Genomic DNA, 19073 nt, shown 5'->3' on the forward strand with positions numbered 1-19073 from the left:
GACATTTAGAAATTTGCAGTTCTTATACGTCACCTGTTAAACGCAAGGAAAATTGGGCTTAAATGGCATATTAAAGGTTGCTGTCCACATCACTATGTCATCATAAGAGTGTGGAATATAGCAGTGGACTTGCTTTTTACATTCGATTCTCCCTCAAAATGGAAGGCAAGGACATCAGTATTCGACATTCAATTTTAAACAACACAAAAAAAAGAACTTCATGGTAAAATGAATTCTTTAATAAAAAACAGTTTGGATTGCTTAAGGATACTCACACCTCAGCAACATAAATGATTAATTTGACCATGTTATTCTGACCTCATAGCCAATAGAATTTTGGAGAGAAAGAGACAGGGAAAGAATGACTGGCTTAGACAATAAGCTTGATTTCTCTTCATCTCCTTTGTTGACACTGCTTAAAAATCCAAAGTTAATTTGTTGGAGGGAGGTAGCTGAATCACTATTAGCATTCTTTCAAAGTCACTGTGTTTAAGATTTGGGGGCTATTAGGTTTATATACACAAAAGCAAAGGACCAAAGGTATAGGTCTGGCCTTCTTTGGAAGTGGGATTCTGAGGAGTAGTACTTGAAATTTTTCATCTCCAAATCACAGGGTCCACTCCAGGATCCATGGAATATTACTAATCCTTTTGGGGATTTTATATTCTTCTAATTGACATACCCAAATAACAATCTTTCAACTCATACTTTTTTTCTGAAAACAGAAATGAACAGAGAGGTGACTTGCCCAAGGTCATATAACCATGGTATTGTTAGGAAGCCAATGAGAAGTGTCAAGTTTATAGAAAGAAATATATAAAATATCTTGTTCATAGTAAGCATTCAATAAATAGCTATTGTTATTACACAGGGAAGTGAACTGGCCTGCAACTGAAGATGAAGGTGTTTCACTCTGTGTGTGTGTGTGTGTGTGTGTGTGTGTGTGTGTGTGTGTGCGCTGTGTGTGTATGTGTTTGATTTAGATTTGCTTTTACTCTGAGTCTATCCTCCACTTAGCTACTGATTTTCCTAAAGCACAGGTCTGATTATATCATTACCACTCCCTCAGCCTTCCTATCTATCCCCTCCCCGCAAATCAACTCCTATTGCTTCCGATTACCTGCAGGATTAAATATGAAAACCTCTGACTTTTAAAGCCCTTCATAACCTGGCCCCTTCCTACTTTTCCAGTCTTCTTACACCTTACTTTCTCCACATACTATGAGATCCAGTGACACTGGCCCCCCTTGAGACATTTTCACTGGCTATCCCCTGAGATTATTTCCAATCTATTCTGTACATATCTTTTTCGAACAGAGTTATTTACATGCCACCTCCCCCATTAGACTGTAAGTTCCTTGAAAATAGGACCTGGTTTTTGCTTTTCATTGCATTTCCCACACTTAGCACAGTGATTGGCATACAGTAAGGGCTTAATAAATGCTAGTTCTAGTTTGCTTACATAACAAACTTCAACAGGAAGCAAGATGATGGATGCTATGTCAGAGGACTTAATATCAATTTTTCTACTAGGTAGGAATGATTTGGTTTCCCCTGTCCCACAGCTTTTATACAAACCTATTAAATGGGGCTACCATTTCATAACATTAACGAACAACAAAATGACCAAGTACTTTGCCAGAATGCCAAACATAATATAAATATGACATAAATTGATGTTCTATCCTTCCTTACCTATAAATAATAAATATATGTTACGAGTAGCACTTAATTTTATAGGAACGTTTAACACACCCTAAATTATACAAAGTCTTATTATATCCTTTAGGAGCTAATGAAACAGTAATTGTCCATTTGCATGGTTTCTGAGGTTAGTTTATATAGTTATGAAGGTCTTTGTTAGATACTCTAATAAAGGACCAAATATCAACATTCACTTAGTGCTTACTGTGTACAGGGCACTATGCAAGGTACCAGGAATACCACCAAATGGCTACCATGTGAAGATCTCCTAGTCTCTAACAGGGTTACAGGTAGAACATAGTCATTCATCCATCCATCCATTTATTTATCCAATCAACAAATACTTATTCAATGCCTACCATGTGAAGATCCCTGTGAAAAGTTCTGGTGGTGGGAGATGCAAAAACTAACAAGATCCTGTCCTCACAGAACTTATAGACTAGCAAACCATAAAGATTTAAACAAAAATACAAAGCAGCATAGGCTGGGTCAAATGAGGGTACCAAATGGTAAGTACTACATGACTTCAAAGGAAGGAATGATAATTGAATATTGTGGGACAGTTAAGAAAGGCTTCATGGACAATGTGGAACTTGACTTGGGCCTTGAATTAAGGACAGGACTTAGACAAGCAGAGAGGAGTAAGAATAGCATTTCAAATAGGGGCAAATAGCATAAGCAAAAACACAGAAAAGAGAATTCACATGGCACTTTGGGAAAATGGAGATCAATTTGGTAGGACTCTGAGGCTTGATGGAGGGCAGAAATGTTAAAGATGGAGACAGACTGAGTGCCAATTAGTGAGAGTGCTGAGGGTCAGAAGAAAAAGAATTTAAACTTTATCTGGTAATCACTGGAGATCCATTTGCATTTTGTGAATGCAAAGAAGTATGACGGGTTGAACAACATGATAAAATAAATTCAATAAATATTAATTACGCACCTACTATGTGCCAAGCACTGTGCTAAGCACTGGGGATACAAAAGAGGCGAAAGACAATTCCTGCCCTCAAGGAGCTTACAATCTAATAATATTTTTTTCTCTCTGTGTGTGTGTGTGTGTGTGTGTGTGTGTGTGTAAATAGGCAATAATTAACAGAAGGAAAGCACTGGAATTAAAAGGTATTAGGGAAAGATTCCTATAGAAGGTAGGATTTTACGCAAAGGAAGCCAGGGAGGTCAGTAGTCACAGTGGAAGAAGGAGAGCATTGCAGACCTGGGGGGACAGCCAGAAAGAATGCCTGGAACGCTGGACTATGAGTCAGAAGACCAGTATGTTAGTTCTGTTTCTGCCACTCTTATAATCACGGGCAAGTCCCTTACCCTCCCTGGATCTTGATTTTCTAAATTATAGAATCAAATAATGACCCAGATGATCTCTAAGGTCCTTCCCAGTTCTAATACTATGCAGGACTCTGCAGATTAATTTGGTAGCAGATAATAGGATAAATTCAAAGTGGATGAAGCTGGAGGCGGTCAGGAAGCCATTCTAAGTCCTGGTGGGAACTGATGAAGACCTAACTGACATTTACTGGCTGTACGAAATTGGTAAGTCACTTGATCTTTCAGTGTCTCAGGCAAGTCTCTGAGATTAAATTTTAGAGTTCCCAATTCCAGTGAAATCTGGTCTGGTCAAACAACAAAACAAAAACATCATACTGAGCCATGTTATGAAATACACATAGAAAATAACAACTCTTCTTGAATGATGTAACTCTCTACACTAGTGGTTTCCAAAATGGTCTCGCTTGAAGGGCACCATGGCATTACCCCAACCATATCGGAGGACAGGAAGACTGTCAACCAGGGACTGTACCCAACACAAGAAGAGCATCTGCTCTTAGCCCCAACACTCCTCCACATTCCGTTCCCTCTGCTGTGCGAGCTCCCAACCTACCTCCTTCTGAGTCTGGCAATGGATCCCACAGTTACAGCTGCCACTAGGAAAACCCCACCACCTCACCCTGCCTCCAAATCATCTCTTGGCTATGCCAGGTACCCCCTTAGAGGAAAGGCTCTTTGTTACTCACAGTACAATGAGAGAGGAGTAAGAACCAATCTTCCCCTCCTCATTTTGGATAAGACAGAGGGACACCGGACAAGCAGGTACGGAAAGATTGTGATCTGGACACAGGTCTCATCACATATCGTTCCCTTGAAAACCCACCCCTCTTCTAAACTTCCCAATTACTGTTGAAAGCACCACCATGCTTTCAGTCACCGAGGTTTTCACAAGCTTGTCATCAATTTTGACTCCTTGCTCCCTCACCCAATAACCAACCACATAGCTAATCAGGGGCCAAATCTGGTCGGTTCTACCTTTGTCTCTCTCCCAGCTGTCCCCTTCTCTCTACTCACACACTCACCACCTTAGATCAGCACCTGCAATAGCCTCCTGATTGATCTCCCTGACTGCTATCTATAGGATATCCCTGCCCCAAACCATCTTCCACACTGCTGCCCAAGTGATTTTTCTAAAGCACAGGTCTGACCACATCATTCTTCTACTCAATAAACTCCAATGACTCCTCCTGACTACTGAATCAAATATTATTTAGTCTTCCTCATCCTTGTTTAATTCCTGTTTTGTGTAAGTTTTATAATGTATGTAAGTAATAGCATAGTAGCATATGTACATGTAATCTAAAGATAAATAAATATATACATATTGAGGATATAATTTTTTATTGATAAGGATGTACAATCAAAAAGTCTGGAGACTACTTACTGCCTTGGACAACAACACTCTTTGTAGTTGTTCAGCTGTGTCCGATTCTTTGTGACCTCCATTTGGGGTTTTCTTAACAAAGATACTGGAGTGGTACACCATTTCCTTCTCCAGCTAATTTTACAGATGAGTAAACTGAGGCAAACAGGGTTATGTGACTTGCCCAGGGTCACACAGCTATTAAGAGTCTGAGGCCACATTTGAACCCAAGTCCTCCTGACTCCAAGCCTAGCAACACAATTACATACACTCTATTCCTTCCTATACATACCTTTCATTCAACCATAAATTATATACAGAGTAAACTCTGTGCTCTGATCAAAACCTAAACCACAAAAACTGTCTATGAAGGTGAAATGGAATACATTCACATACAGATGTATGCCAATGAATGACATTTTAGGATCACAGGATCTTTAACTTAAAGAAGAAAGGGACCTTAAAGGCCACAGAATCCAATTTTCTCCTCCCTCACATTTTACAGAAGTGAATAAGTGACTCACTCAAGGTTACAAAGACAAGTGACACAAGGATTTGAACACAGGTCCTCTAATTTGAAATCCAGTGGTTCTCCCTCTTATTGGCTGTCAGTTCAAATTTCTCCAGATTACAAATGAAAAGACTATGACACTGACAATTATAGAAAGAAATTCAGCCCAGCTGGTTCAATAAAAGGAAAACCATAAATATAATAAATCACGTAAATAACATGAATAATAAAAATCACAATTACATCAATAGATGCTGAAAAAAGTAACAAAATCCAACACCAGTGTCTACTAAAAACTCTAGAAAGCAAGGTCATGTAGATTTTTCTTAATATAATAAATAATAGCTATCTAAAACCAAGCACAAACCATATATATATAAGAGAAAAGTTAGAAGCCAATATGATAAGGGATAAAGCAAAGCTGTCCATTATTACCACTACTATTTAACATCACCTTAGGAATGCATTACAACAAGAAAAGAGAAATTGAGGTAATAAGCATAAACAAAAAGGGAACAAAATTATCCCCTTTTTCACCTGATGTAATTTCCAAAAAAATCTCTCAAGAGTCAACTGAAAATAGAAACAATTAATAAATTCAGTAAAGTTGCAGGCTATAGAATAAGTTCATATTAATCATGACAATTCCTGTATATTGGCAATAAAACCCAGTAGGAAGAAATAGAAACTCCATTTAAAATAACTATAGAACATATCAGAATATACAGAATATATCAAATATTTGAGAATCTACATACAAAGATATATCAGGAACTATATGAACCCCAACTACAGAACATTCTTTGCAGAAATGTAGACCTAAATAATTGGAAAAATATTACTCAGGGGTAGGTCGAACCAATGATAAAAATTCTACCTAATTCTACAATTCTACCCAAATTTACTTATTTAGTATCATACCAAATTTCTAAAGGATTATTTTATATAGCTAGAAAAAAAAATGAAACTTACATGGAAGTAAATATATACATATTGAAGGTATATTTTATTGAATTTTATTGAACTGAATCCCTTTTATTGAAAGGGATGTACAATTGAAGAAGTCTGGAGACTACTTACTGTCCTAGACAACACTCTTACATACTTTATGTATGTGTGTGTGTGTGCGTATGCATATATGTAAGTGTGTGTATGTATGTATATATCCATACACAGAGTTAGGTATATACACATACACATATACTTTCTACATATATAGAAAAATATATAGTATATATACTTTCCATATATATAATATATATACTTCCTACCTATAGTGTATGCATATATACTTTCTGTATATAGTATATAATATATATTATCTATAAAAGTATACATATAAAGGGAAAGTATGTAAAGTATATATATAAAAGGATACACACACATACACACACTAAGAGACAAGAATTTCAAGGGTGATAATGAAAAAACAGGAAGGAGTCTATCAGTATTAGATCTTAAACGATACTACAGAGCACTTATCATTAAAATTATTTAGTACTGGTTAAAGACATAGATGCAAATGCACATAGTAGCACGGTGTTCAATAAACCCAAAGACCTCCAGCGACTGGGTTAAGGCTTCATTATTTGACAAAAAACTGCTGGAAAAAATAGAACACAATTTTGCAGCAATTAAGTACAGAACAAGATTTCACATTCTTCGGTAGATAGATAGTCAAAGAATACAGCAGGTAGTTTTCAATGGAAGAAATCCAAGCTATCAACAACCATTTGAAAAAATGCTCTAAATAATTAGAGAAATGCAAATGAAAGCAACTCTGAGGTTCTGCCTTTCACTCATCAGATTGCCAAAGAAAACAAAAGAAGAAAATAACAAATGTTGGAGGGACTACAGGAAAAGAGGCACACTATTGCACGGCTGGTGGAGCTATGAATTAGTCCAGCCAATCTGGAAAGCAATTTGGAACTATGCTCTCAAAAGTTACTAAATTTGACTCAGCAGTACCATGACTAGGTCTATACTACAAAGTAATCAAGAAAGAGAGAAAAGATCTATACATACAAAAATATTTATAGCAGCTCTTTTCATAGTAGCTTCAAACTGGAAATTATAGGGGTGCCCATCTATTGGGAAGTGACTAAACAAATGGTGGGCATGAATGTAATGGGATATTATCGTGTCATAAGAAGTGATGAGGGTAGGGAGTGAACAAAATTTATTAAATCTGATCTCACTTGATTCTCACAACAACCCCGTCATATAGGTGATAATTATCCCCATTTTACAACTGAGGCAGACAGAGGTTAAGTGACTTGCCCAGAGTGACACAGATAGTATGTGTCTGAGGAAGGAAGTGAACTCAAGTTTTCTTGACTTCAGGCCCAGCGCTCTACCCCCTCCTCCACTTAGGAATGCAGAAGATGAAATGGCCAGCTTCGGAGGAAACTGGGATAACCTTATGAATTGATGCAGAATTAAGTGAGCATAGGAGAACAATATATACAACAGCAACATCACTGAGGAAACTTTAGAACATTTTAGAACTCTGATCAATGCAATGACAAGCCAAGAGGCTGAAGAACTAAAGATGAAACATACGCCCACCTCCTGCCAGAGAGGTAATGGATTGAAAATGCAGAGTGACACATTCACTTCTGGAAATGGCCAATGTGGGAATGTGTTTTGGTGGACTAAGCATATCTGTAATGAGTATTTTCTTTTTCTTCTTCCAAGTGTTCAGTCCATAATACAAAGGTTTAGAGTGTCCAAATCCTTATCATCTTAACATATCCAACAATTCAACAATTCCTAATACGTGCTGAGAATACAAAGATAAAAGTGACAGTCCCTGATCTCAAGGATTTTACATTCCATTGGGTGGTTTGAGGAATGGGGTGGGGGGAGTGTAAGTGGGTAAGGTGGGATGTCATGCCTACTGATTGGGAAATAGCTAAATAAAGTGTGATACATGAATGTAGAGGAATATTACTATACCATAAGAAACAATGGATATGAAAAACATAAAGAGGCATGAGTAGATTTCTAAAAACTGATGCAAAGCTGTCAACTGGATATATTGATTTGTAAGTCACCTGCACAAACATAATAATCAAACTCATGAAAGTAGATAAGATTACCATGGGAAAAATATAAAAAAATGAAAGAAGTTCTAGGACAAAGTATTATAGGCCACACTCACATTTAGTGGGCAGAAAGGTAACGAATCAGTAAAGGAAACAAAGGAGACAGGTAAAGAACTGGGGCGGGGGGGGGGAAGGGACGACAGGGAAGGGTTCTGTGTCACAGAATCCAAGAGAGGTGAGAGTACACAAGCCGATGGTCAACAGTGTCAAATACTACAGAAAAGTCAAGGAGGACAAGAACTGAGTAAAAACATTCATTTAGAAATTAAGAGTTCATGCATGAACTTCAAGAGTTGTGTGTGGTCATTTTACAAGAAAAAAAACCTGATCAGTCCATTCTAACCCCTAAGCCCCACCCAAAACTGGGAACTAGAGCCCAGGCAACCCTCCAAATCATAAGAACTTTCAAAAGGAGAACCAATGTGATTTCCAAGTCACTGAAATAAGGCAAAAAATGTCTTTGAGAAGCTCTTCTTGACTCAAACATTACCTAGGGTCACAACAATGGGAAAATACAGTCTCCTAAGAGGTCCTAAGCCTAGTAGGAATGAAAAGTTGGTCTAGTCTAAGACTTAAAACAAGAGAATCATTGAATTTCTGAGTGGAAGGGGCTTGGAGATCATATCACCCAAATCTTTTATTCAGCATATGAGGCCCAAAGATAAAATTCTAACTTGTAGTTATATGAGTTAAATACTAACTTATAGTACTTTACTCTGCACAATATTAAGTAGCTAAATATTAACTCATAGTACTTTTAAGTTTTACATAGTGCTTTCTTTACAACAGGCCTATAAGGTAAACAGGGTTAGTATTACTATCATTATCACAAAATGAGAAAACTGAACCTCAGAAAGATTGTCTTGCCTAACTAGGTAAGTAAGTTAGTGGTGACCCAGAACTAAAACTCAAGTGTTTTGATTCATGCTCCAGTGGTCAGTTCACTACATCATGCTGTTATTTCACTCTGAACTAATACCAAGAGAACACTGCCGCCTCAAAGGCCGAGGGATAGTGTTACTGTATAATTTCATTTTGGGCAATAAGATCAGGGGAAAAAAAAAAGGTTTGGTTTTTTCCCCCCACGCCAAATTGAGGAATTCCAATTCTACCACAATGAAAGAACAAAAATTATCTTTCATCAAAAATTATCAAGCTATAAAACGGTACTTCAATTATAATTTTGCTTGCTATCTGTACTATCACAATCCCAAAATGATTTTGGCAAGGCACATGGCACAAAGGACACTATACTAGAAATCAGAAGACCTGGGTTCCGATCCAAACTCTGGACACTATCTAACATTTAACTTTTTAGAATCTAAGTTTCCTCACTATAAGAGAAGGTGAGCTGAACTAGACGATCTCTGAGGTTTTAAGAACTATGAGGACTCATATAAGGAATTTGTGCCATTTGGAAGCACTAGCAAGCCCAGCTTTCAAAGATGATGAAGTATAATTTCTCAGACGCCATTTTCTATTTTGACTAATAATGTTCCCACACTCTACATGATTTCTCCTTTGAGGATTTGCACAAGAACTCGATGGGGTACACCACTTTTTGTGGTAGAAGTGGAAACAAAGTAGTTGCCCACTGAACGAGGAATAGCTGAACAAATAGTGGTACATAACATAATGGAATATTACCACACTATGAGAAATAATGAAAAGAAATTTACATGATAACTTTATTATATATTTAAAAGGAATTGCAAGTTGTATATAATAGATCTGCAACTTCATGTGCAATCATCTTTTTAATTATACTATGTTATGGAAATGCTTGTTTTATTCCATAAATTAAAAATAAAATAAATAAATAAAACAGAAACAATGAATATGAAGAATTCAGAGAAACACAGTAAAACTTTGATGAGTACTCACTTCAGCAGCATATATAACTAAAATTGAAATGATAGAGAGAAGATAAGCATGACCCCTGTGTAAGGACGACATACAAATTCATGACTAGTTCCACATTTTTAATTTAAAAGGAAAAAAGACATATGAACTGATGAAGTAAGCAAAACAAAAACATCCAATATCCAGTACATATAGCTATTTTTAACTGCAACAATGGAAACACGAAGAGCAATAACACAAAACTGAAACATACATCATGATAATGACCAACCTCGGCCCTGGAGAAGGGCTGAGAAAACACAACTCCCTCCCTTCATTTCAGAGTAAGATACCATGAGTGTGTAACGTTGCCTATCTTGTTAGACTCAGTTGATGTCTGGTTGGCTTGGTTGAGCTATTTTTTTTCTTTTTTCTTCTTAAGTCTTTGTTACAAAAGAAGAGTGATAGGTAGAGGAGAGTGGGAGACAGTTGTGTGAAAATTAATGCAATCTAAAAACAAATAAAAAGCCCTAACACAAAGTCATTTCTATGTAGATGACTCCCAAATCTATATAACAGCCCTCATCTCTCTCCTAAGCTCCAATCCAACACCTCCAACCAGATATCCCATAGGCATCTACAATTCAACATGGCCAAAACCAGAACTCATTATCTTTCCACCTAAACCTCAAGAACTCAATAGTGTTTTATTACAGTGTACTTATCCTTGTCCCAGGTTCTCGAAGATTTGCAGGCTAACTCTCCAAGATGACAAGATGGATCTCTCATCATTAAACTCAATGTGAAAACAAGACCCCAAACATGATTTTTGACATACCTCCCACATAACAAAGGCTGCTTCATTAATGATTAAAATAGCAGCTGGTAATGGCTTAAAGCAAGTTAGCCAGCTAGACAACCTGGCATATGTTTAAATTCCCTCTCTTCCATTATCCAGCAGTATATCTCCAAAGAACATTCAAATAACTAGTGAAATACACAGGTATTCTACTGTGTGGAATAAAGAAAAAATGTCAGTGAATTTGTAAGAAGTAGGCTACTTTAATTCAATTCTCATAAGAGGTGTTCTGATGCAAAAGACACAGCCACCAGGAATTACATGGAAGTGATAAAAACTAGAAGAATAAATTAAATCAAGGTTGCGTTTGATGGCATGAGCCCCTTAACTATAACTACTATGATCAAATTTTTCCCTACATGTCTCTAAAAAGCTGATACACTGTATTAACTATACATATTTACAGCTGAGGAGAGGATATAACCAAGAGTAGCCTAGTTAACCTATAATAAGTTTAACGCTCCAAGCCTTTGTTCTGGTTTTAAAGGTATCTCCCTATGGCAGGTATGAACATCTCATCTTCACTGATACTATTTTGGGATTCTGACTAGTCAAGTCTAGTCAGTAAGTATTTATTAAGCACTTACTAAGTGTCAGGTATTGTGCTAAACTGCTGGGGATACAAAGAAAAGCAAAAATTAGTTCTTGCCTCCGGAAGATCACATGAGAAACAACATAAAAATAATGATGTACAAGTAAGATATACACAGGATAAACTGGAGATAATCTCAGAGGAAAGGCACTAAGATTAAGGAAGATTGTGAAAGGCTTCCTACAGAAGGCTGGACTTTGGCTAAGACTTGAAAGAAGTCAGAGAAGCCAGGAGGTGAGGAGGGAGACAGTTCCAGGCATAGAGGCCAGGGAGTGAAAATGTCCTGCGGTGAGAGATGGAATGTCTTATGCAAAGAACAGCAAGGAGGCTAGTGTCACCAGACCACAGAATACGTGGAGAGGAGCACAGTGTAAGAAAACCAGAAAGGCTGGAAGGGGCCAGGTTATAAAGGGCTTTAAAAACCAAAGAATTTCATATTTTACAGAATTTTATATTTGATTTTGGAGGGAATAGGCAGCCACTGAAGTTGAGTAGAAGATGATATGGTCAGACCTGAGCGTTAGGAAAATCAATTTGAAAGCTGAGTGAAGAAGGGATTAGGGTGGGGGAGAGGCCTGAGGCCAAGGAGACCCGTCAGCCGGCTACTGCAAATAGTCCAAGAATGAGGTGATGAAGACTTGTACTAGGGTGGTGGCAATGTCAGAGGAAAGAAGAGGGGATATATGGGGCAGCTAGGTGGTGCAGTGGATAGAGCACTGGCCCTGGAGTCAGGAGGACCTGAGTTCAAATCTGGCCTCAGACACATAACACTTACTAGCTGTGTGACCTTGGACAAGTCACTTAACCCCATTGCCTAGCCAAAAGAAAAAAAAAAAGAAAAAGAAGAAGAGGAGATATATGAGAGATGTTATTAAAGTAGAAATGACAGAACTTGACAAATAACTGGCTATGGCAGGGGGAGGGGTGTCAGGGAGAGTGAAGAGTCAAGAATGACACCTTGATTGTGAACTTCGGTGACCTGAAGGATAGTGGTAACTTTGAAAGTGACAGGGAAGTGAGGAAGAGGGAGAGTTTGGGGGAGAGTTGAGTTTAAGATATCTACAGGACATGTAGTTTGAGACAACTAACGTGCAATAGGCAATTGGAGATGTAGTAATCCTGGATGTTAGGAAAGAGATTAGGGTTGGAAAACAGATTTGAGAATCATGATGAGATCAAGCAAAATAATATAGAGGAAGAACAGAAGAAGGTCTAGGGCAGAGCCATGTGGGACACCCACTGTTAAGGGGCAGGACCTAGATGAAGATCCAGCAAAGGAGACTTGAGAAGGAATGGTCCAACAGGCAAGAAGAGGAACAGGAGAAAGCAGTGTCATGAAAACAAAATAGAGGAGATTATCAAGAAGAGGATGGCTGACAGTGTCCAAGACCCTCCCCAAGGAGTCTCTTGGCCCTAAAGACAGCAACTTAGAGAGAGAAGAGGAGCAACGGGCTCTCAAGTTAGAGGAATAGAAGACTGGGCATTTCTGGACAAAAAAACCAGCCCCCTGGAGAGAGGAGCAGAGTATCAAAACCAATGAGAAGCAGGAAGGATCAATCATGGTATGGAGGAGCAATCTTGAAGACCTCTGCCCTCTACTACTACAGTAATTTTTGTGTTTGTCCAATGGGAAGAAGGTGGATTGTACCCTTAACCAGAATTGAAGTGGAACTTGTTAAAATTTTTAAACAAATGTAGTAAAGCTAAGGAACAAAAGTTCTGAAAGATGCCACTGAAGATTCAAATCACTTCAAGATCATCTCCATCTTCTTATCTTTTACTCCAGTTTTGCAGGATAAGGAGACTTTATCTTTACCAATATCAACCCTTCTATTCGTGCCCTTGATCCCAATCCCCTTCCAACTCCTCCAGAAGCCCAATCCTTTGATCATCCTTCCTCTCTCTCTCTCTCTCCCCCTCCCTCCCCTTTATTTTCTTTCTTTTTTCACATTAGTCATGTTGTAAGGAAGAATTAGAACTGATAGGAGGTACCACAAGAAAAAGGAAACAAAAGAAAAGAAAAAAAGAGCAAATAGTATGCTTCAATCTGCATTCAAATTCCATAGTTCTTTCTCTGGATGTGGACAGCATTTCTCATCATGAGGCCTTTGGAGATGTCTTAGATCCTTGCATTGCTGAGAAGGGCCAAGTCTATCAAAGTTAGTCATTGCACAATGTGGTTCTCATTGTGTACAACATTCTCCTGGTTCTGCTCACTTCACTCAGCATCAGTCCATACAAGTCTTTCCAGGTTTTTCTGAAGTCTGCTTGCTCATCATTTCTTATAGCACAATAGTATTCCATTACATTCACATACCACAACTTGTTCAGCCATTTCCCAATTGATGGGCATTCCCTCAATTTCCAATTCTTTGCTACCACAGAAAGAGCTGCTAGAAATATTTTTGTACATGTGGGTCCTTCTCCCATTTTTATGATCTCTTTGGGATATAGCCCTAGAGGTGTTATTTCTGGGTCAAAGCAATTTTTTTTTCAATCTTTATTTTCAATCTTCCCATCTCTACCCACTTTTTTCTTCCTTTCTATCAATAGACCAAAATCATCTGCACCTTTAAAAAACTTTCACTTGACTCTACCATCCTTCTCCCAATTTCTGTCAAGGGTACCACCATTTTTCTAGTCACCCAAGTTTATAATTTCAGAGTCCTCCTTGACTTTTTACTCCCTCACTCCTTTCATATGCAATTAGATGCTAAGCCTTGGTGATTACACATTCTCAACATCGTTCCCATTGGTCCTTTTCTCTCTACTCACATCACAACCACTCTGATCCAGGCTTTTATCACCCCTCACCTGGACTATTACAACAGCCTCCTGATTGGTCTTATATCCAATGCCTCCCCTTGCTAATCCATTCTCCACACAGCTGCCACATTGATATTTCTGAAATTCTGGCTTGCCCATTCTCAAGAACCATCAAGAACTCCCAACTGCCTTTAGGATAAAATACAGATGACTTGGTTTGGCATTTAAAGTCCTTTACAATATGGCTCCAGCCTACCTTTCCAGTGTGACTACACATTACTCCTTCTAAATCACTCCATACTCTAATCCACCAGCTTACTTGCTGATCCCCATGTGTCATTCCATCTCCTACCTCTCTACCTTTGCATATGCTATTCCTCAAGCCAGAAATACTCTCCTTCCTCTTGGAACTCCTGGCTCCTTTATGGAGGACTCACCTCAATTACCAGCCCCTTCAAGTGGCCTTTCCTGATAACCCCAGTTGTTTTCATCCCCTCCCCCAAATTACTTTGTATTTGTGATGAGACATGTTCTTCCTCACTTCCCTCCACCTGGGTCTTGACTGGCACTGCCCTCCCTTGGTGCAGCTTCTTGGTCACCTATGGTCCCATCCATGTGGAGCTGAGACCCCGTCAAGTTGGTGCTTGTCTGAAGGCCACTAGAATCACTACACTTTGCCACACTAACCAGAAGCATACAAGGAGATGGGGAGACAAGTTTATAGAAACTCATATCCCTTCTGTGTTAGAGTAAAGTAAACTTCCTCTTATTAACTGTTTAATGATTTATGAGTGCTTCATTCGGTCCCCAAATCAAACATGGACAGGATGCTGCTTGGCTTTAGGTCCACCCTCAACAGTATACATTATATCTAGTATTTACTTATCTGAAAACATCACACCCCCCAACAGAATTTAAGTTCCTTGATAGCAGAAACTGTTTATTCGGTATATTTCCATCCTCAGTGCCTAGCATATAATGGGTGGTTAATAAATACATATTGGTTGATAACCAGATTTGGAGAGTTGACCTGAGGAATTGAGAGGTTGTGTCTTGCCCAGGGTCACACAGCTGGTATGTGTCAAGAGTTTGAATCTACACCTTTCTGATTCAGGCCCAACTCTCTACCCACGATCACATACTGTTTCTGTCTTTGCCTCTCTTTTCTTTTGATACTTCTTATACACATACACATTTATGTATGTATTCACAAATATACACATTTTTAATGCCAGAATATTCCACCATCCATACGCATTAGCATTTATTTTGTGATGAGTCAAATTTCACATGTTACAATGCAGGCTTGAAGTCTCCAGGAGACACAGAGGATATAGGATTTTGAAACCTTACCTGGGAAGTACAAATGCCTTATCCTGACTCTGATTGTTAGGTATTGCTTTGTAAACATTCATAAACTCTTTTAGAATAAAAATCAAGTCTTACTCATCTCTGAACCTTCCACAGAGGGTGGCTTACACCCAGAAGTCAATAAATATTTGTGGATTGAAAACTTGATGGGTTCATGTCTCCATGACAGAAAAAATAAATTTTGGTATTTGAAATCTCTGCAGTTTACCAATGCCATCACTCCACATATTCACAGACAAAGTTCCCCCACAACAATAACTAGCCTTCATTATTTAAACAGCAAATAAAGAAGTGATGTAGACATAGAAATGTTATTCTGGGACAAAAAACCAACTACATTTGCTACCTCCAACACTGGTTTGTCAACATCTCTCCTACATGTTCCCTTTTCTCCTCTGACACTGCCACCACTCTGATGCAGTTTTTTGTCACCTCACACCTGGATTATCTCAATAGCCTCTAATTGGTGTCCCCTGCCACAAGCCTCTCCCCACTCCAGCCGACTCAGCTGTTAAACTGATCTTCCCAAAGCCAAAGTCTCACCATCTCACTTTCCTATCAGCAAACTCCAGTGGCTCCCTATTACCTCTAAGATCAAATATAAAATCCTCTGTTTGGCTTTTAAAGCCCTTCGCAACTTTCTAGGCTTCCTTACATTTTATTCCCCTAGATGTACTCTACGATTCTGCTACACTCACTGGCCTCTCCTTGCTGCTTGTTACAGAAGACACTTCCCCTCCCGACTTGGTGTCTTTTTACTGGCTGGAATGTTCTCCTTACTCACCTTGCCTCCTGTCTTCTTTCAAGTGTCAGCTAAAATCCTACATTCTACAAGATTGCTTTTTCCAGTCCCAGTATTAAAAGGGTCACTGTATTAACAGAGTGAAGGCTGATACCCTCCCTCTGAGACTACCTCCAATTTATCCTATATATATCTTGTATATACATAGTTATTTGCATGATTCTACCTCCCCATTAGAATGTGAGCTACTAGAGAACAGGATCGATTTTGCTTGTCTTTGTAACTCTAGCATTTAGTGCAGCGTCTTTCACACGGTAAGTGTTGAATAAATGCTTATTGAATTGACTCACGTCTCTTTGGACTCCTATTTTGTTTTCATTTGTGTATATGTTGTTGGTTAGTTGTTCAGTGGCGTCTGACTCTTCACGACTCCATGGATCATAATGTCCATGGTGTTTTCTTGGCAAAGACACTGAAGTAGTCTGCCATTTCCTTCTCCAGTATATTAAAACAAACAGAGGTTAAGTGACTTGCCCAGGGTCACACTGCTAGTCAGTGTCTGAGGTCACATTTGAACTCAGACCTTCCTAACTCTAGGCCCAGCATTCTCTCCACTGAGCCACCTAGCTGCCTCCTTGTGTATCCCCCCTAATAATAGCTAACATTTATGTAGCATTTAATACATGCTAGATACTGAGCTAAGCACTTTACAATTATTATCTCATTTGATCCTCACAACAACCCTGGGAGGTAGGTGCTATTATCATCCCCCTTTCACAGATGAGGAAAAGCAGACAAACAGAGGTGAAGTGACTTGCCCAGGGTCACACAGCTAATTAAGTGTCTGAGGCTGGATCTTAATTCCTGTCTTCCTGACTCTAGGACCAGTACTCTACCCACTGCACCACTCGGAGGTCTAGCTAATAAAAATCTAGCTGATCCTGTAAATAAACTAAGCTCTTTGACAGCAAGCACTATGCCTTAGCATGCACTATGCCTTAGCATGCACTATGCCTTAGCATTGTGGCTTGCCTACAGAAGGCATATAATAAATATCTGTTAAATTTAGTTCAATTGTTTGAATTAGTCTAGTTAATATAGCCAGGCAGAAGTTAGACATTCAAATGATAATATGAAGTTGTTTTTGCATGATAGTATCTCTACATATGTACACTTCACCAAAGAATAACTGCTTCTTACATGCTTACTCAAGGAGAACTATAAAATGATTTCACGAATAAGGCTGGCTTTCCACTGTATTATTGTCTGGGTTTTCTACCTATTCAGGGATTATTTGTAAGCATCCAAACTCCATCTTTGGAAAAGGATCCTCTGAAAACTTACATACACATAAATTGGGAAAACTCCAAAAGCATCCTTGTACTTTATTTGGTCAACTCCCCACTTAATGCTACCTCTTCTAAAACTTTGTGGCTGATTTAAAAGAAGTTCACTCAACACTAGGAAATTTGTCCTAAGATAAAAATCAGGATATAAGGGTAATTAAATTCTGTATCTCCCACTCTACTTTCTCAGCTTAAAAAACAAAACAAAACAAAACAAAAACCCCCAAACACTGTTCTCAAAGGCCACAAAAAATTAGAGTAGAATGTGATAAATTCTGTTAGCCAAAGATGTAAGCTACACATACACACACACACACACACAACAAAAACAAACAAATAAAAAACAAATAAACACAGTGAAAACATTTGAGATATAAAGAAAAGCAAAAACAATTCCTGTCCTGAAAATAACACACATTATTCCAATGGAAGAGACAACACATAAATGCGCAGATACAATCAGGGATGTGTACTCAGTAGATATATGGTAACCTTAGAGAGGAAGGCTTTAGAAGTTTGAGATATGAAGAAAGGCATCTGTAAAAGGAAGCATTTGAGCTGAGTCTTGAAGGAAGTTAAGGAGTGTAAGAGGTGGAAGTGAGGAGGCAGAGCATCTCTGACATGAGGAACAGTCAGTACTAAGGCCTGGAGATGGCAGATGAAGTGCCACGAGCAAGGAAAAACAAGTAGACGACTCTGGCTACATTCTAGAGCAAACTGACGGAAGAAGGGCGTAAGAAGATTATCAAGGTAGGAAGTGGCCACAAAAATGTCTCAAATTCACTGAACACAAGTTCTACATGAGTATGAATCAAGAGAATAAAAAAGATGACATCATACATGAAAATGCTAATCCCACAGATTATAATCCTAACATTTTATATTTTAATAAGTCTTTTTTTAAGATAACAGAAAGCCTTAAAACCCAACTTGTACAGGTGAGAGGTACTATTTTATTAGTGGGCAAATAGTCATAGAAAGAAAAAAGTATAAAATAGCAAGAAACCTCAGGCCTTTAATGTTCTCCATAATTTGACTCCACCTTACATATCCAACCCATTTTTCCAGCGCTCCTCAACAATTCACCCTTTGTTCTACACATGCCTATCTATCTCCTCCTTGTCCCATGAACACATGTCTTCATTCCTGCCTCCATGCCCTTTGCTCATAGCCTTGCCAGGAACCTTCACTCCTTCCTTTAAAGCCAGCTGTCCTGAAAGCCTTCCAGGATCATTCAGCTCTCACTGCTCTTCTTTTTCAGTGAATTTCCACAGTACGAAGTCAGCATCATACAATTTATCAGTTAATTATCTATTACCTTTTATTATTCCCAACCGTTTCATGTAGGTCAGTTTTGTCTCTCTACTTGAAGCCTAAGTGAAACAAACATATAGGGGGGAAGATTGGACTAGGTAGCTTGTACTCCAACATATTCCTTTTTAACTAAGAGATTTCAGAGATCAGTTCTAAAATTTGACAGACAAGGAAAGTGAGGTCCAGAAAGATTTAGTCAGTCAGTCAAAAAG

The 19073-nt window shown here is 38.4% G+C and overlaps 1 protein-coding gene and 1 non-coding gene across 3 annotated transcripts in view; one reads left to right on the top strand and one right to left on the bottom strand.

The window, feature by feature from the left end:
* The window catches only part of TOM1L2 (target of myb1 like 2 membrane trafficking protein), a 152651-nt gene that overhangs the window by 130844 nt on the left and 2734 nt on the right, over window positions 1-19073 (bottom strand). The window lies entirely within an intron of this gene.
* Window positions 9906-10013, top strand: LOC114052519. Its single transcript, XR_003570260.1, has one exon. It is a non-coding gene; the product is annotated as a U6 spliceosomal RNA (small nuclear RNA).

This window comes from Vombatus ursinus, unplaced genomic scaffold (genome assembly GCF_900497805.2).
Source record: "Vombatus ursinus unplaced genomic scaffold, bare-nosed wombat genome assembly UNPS02014807.1, whole genome shotgun sequence".
NCBI classification, from domain to species: domain Eukaryota; kingdom Metazoa; phylum Chordata; class Mammalia; order Diprotodontia; family Vombatidae; genus Vombatus; species Vombatus ursinus.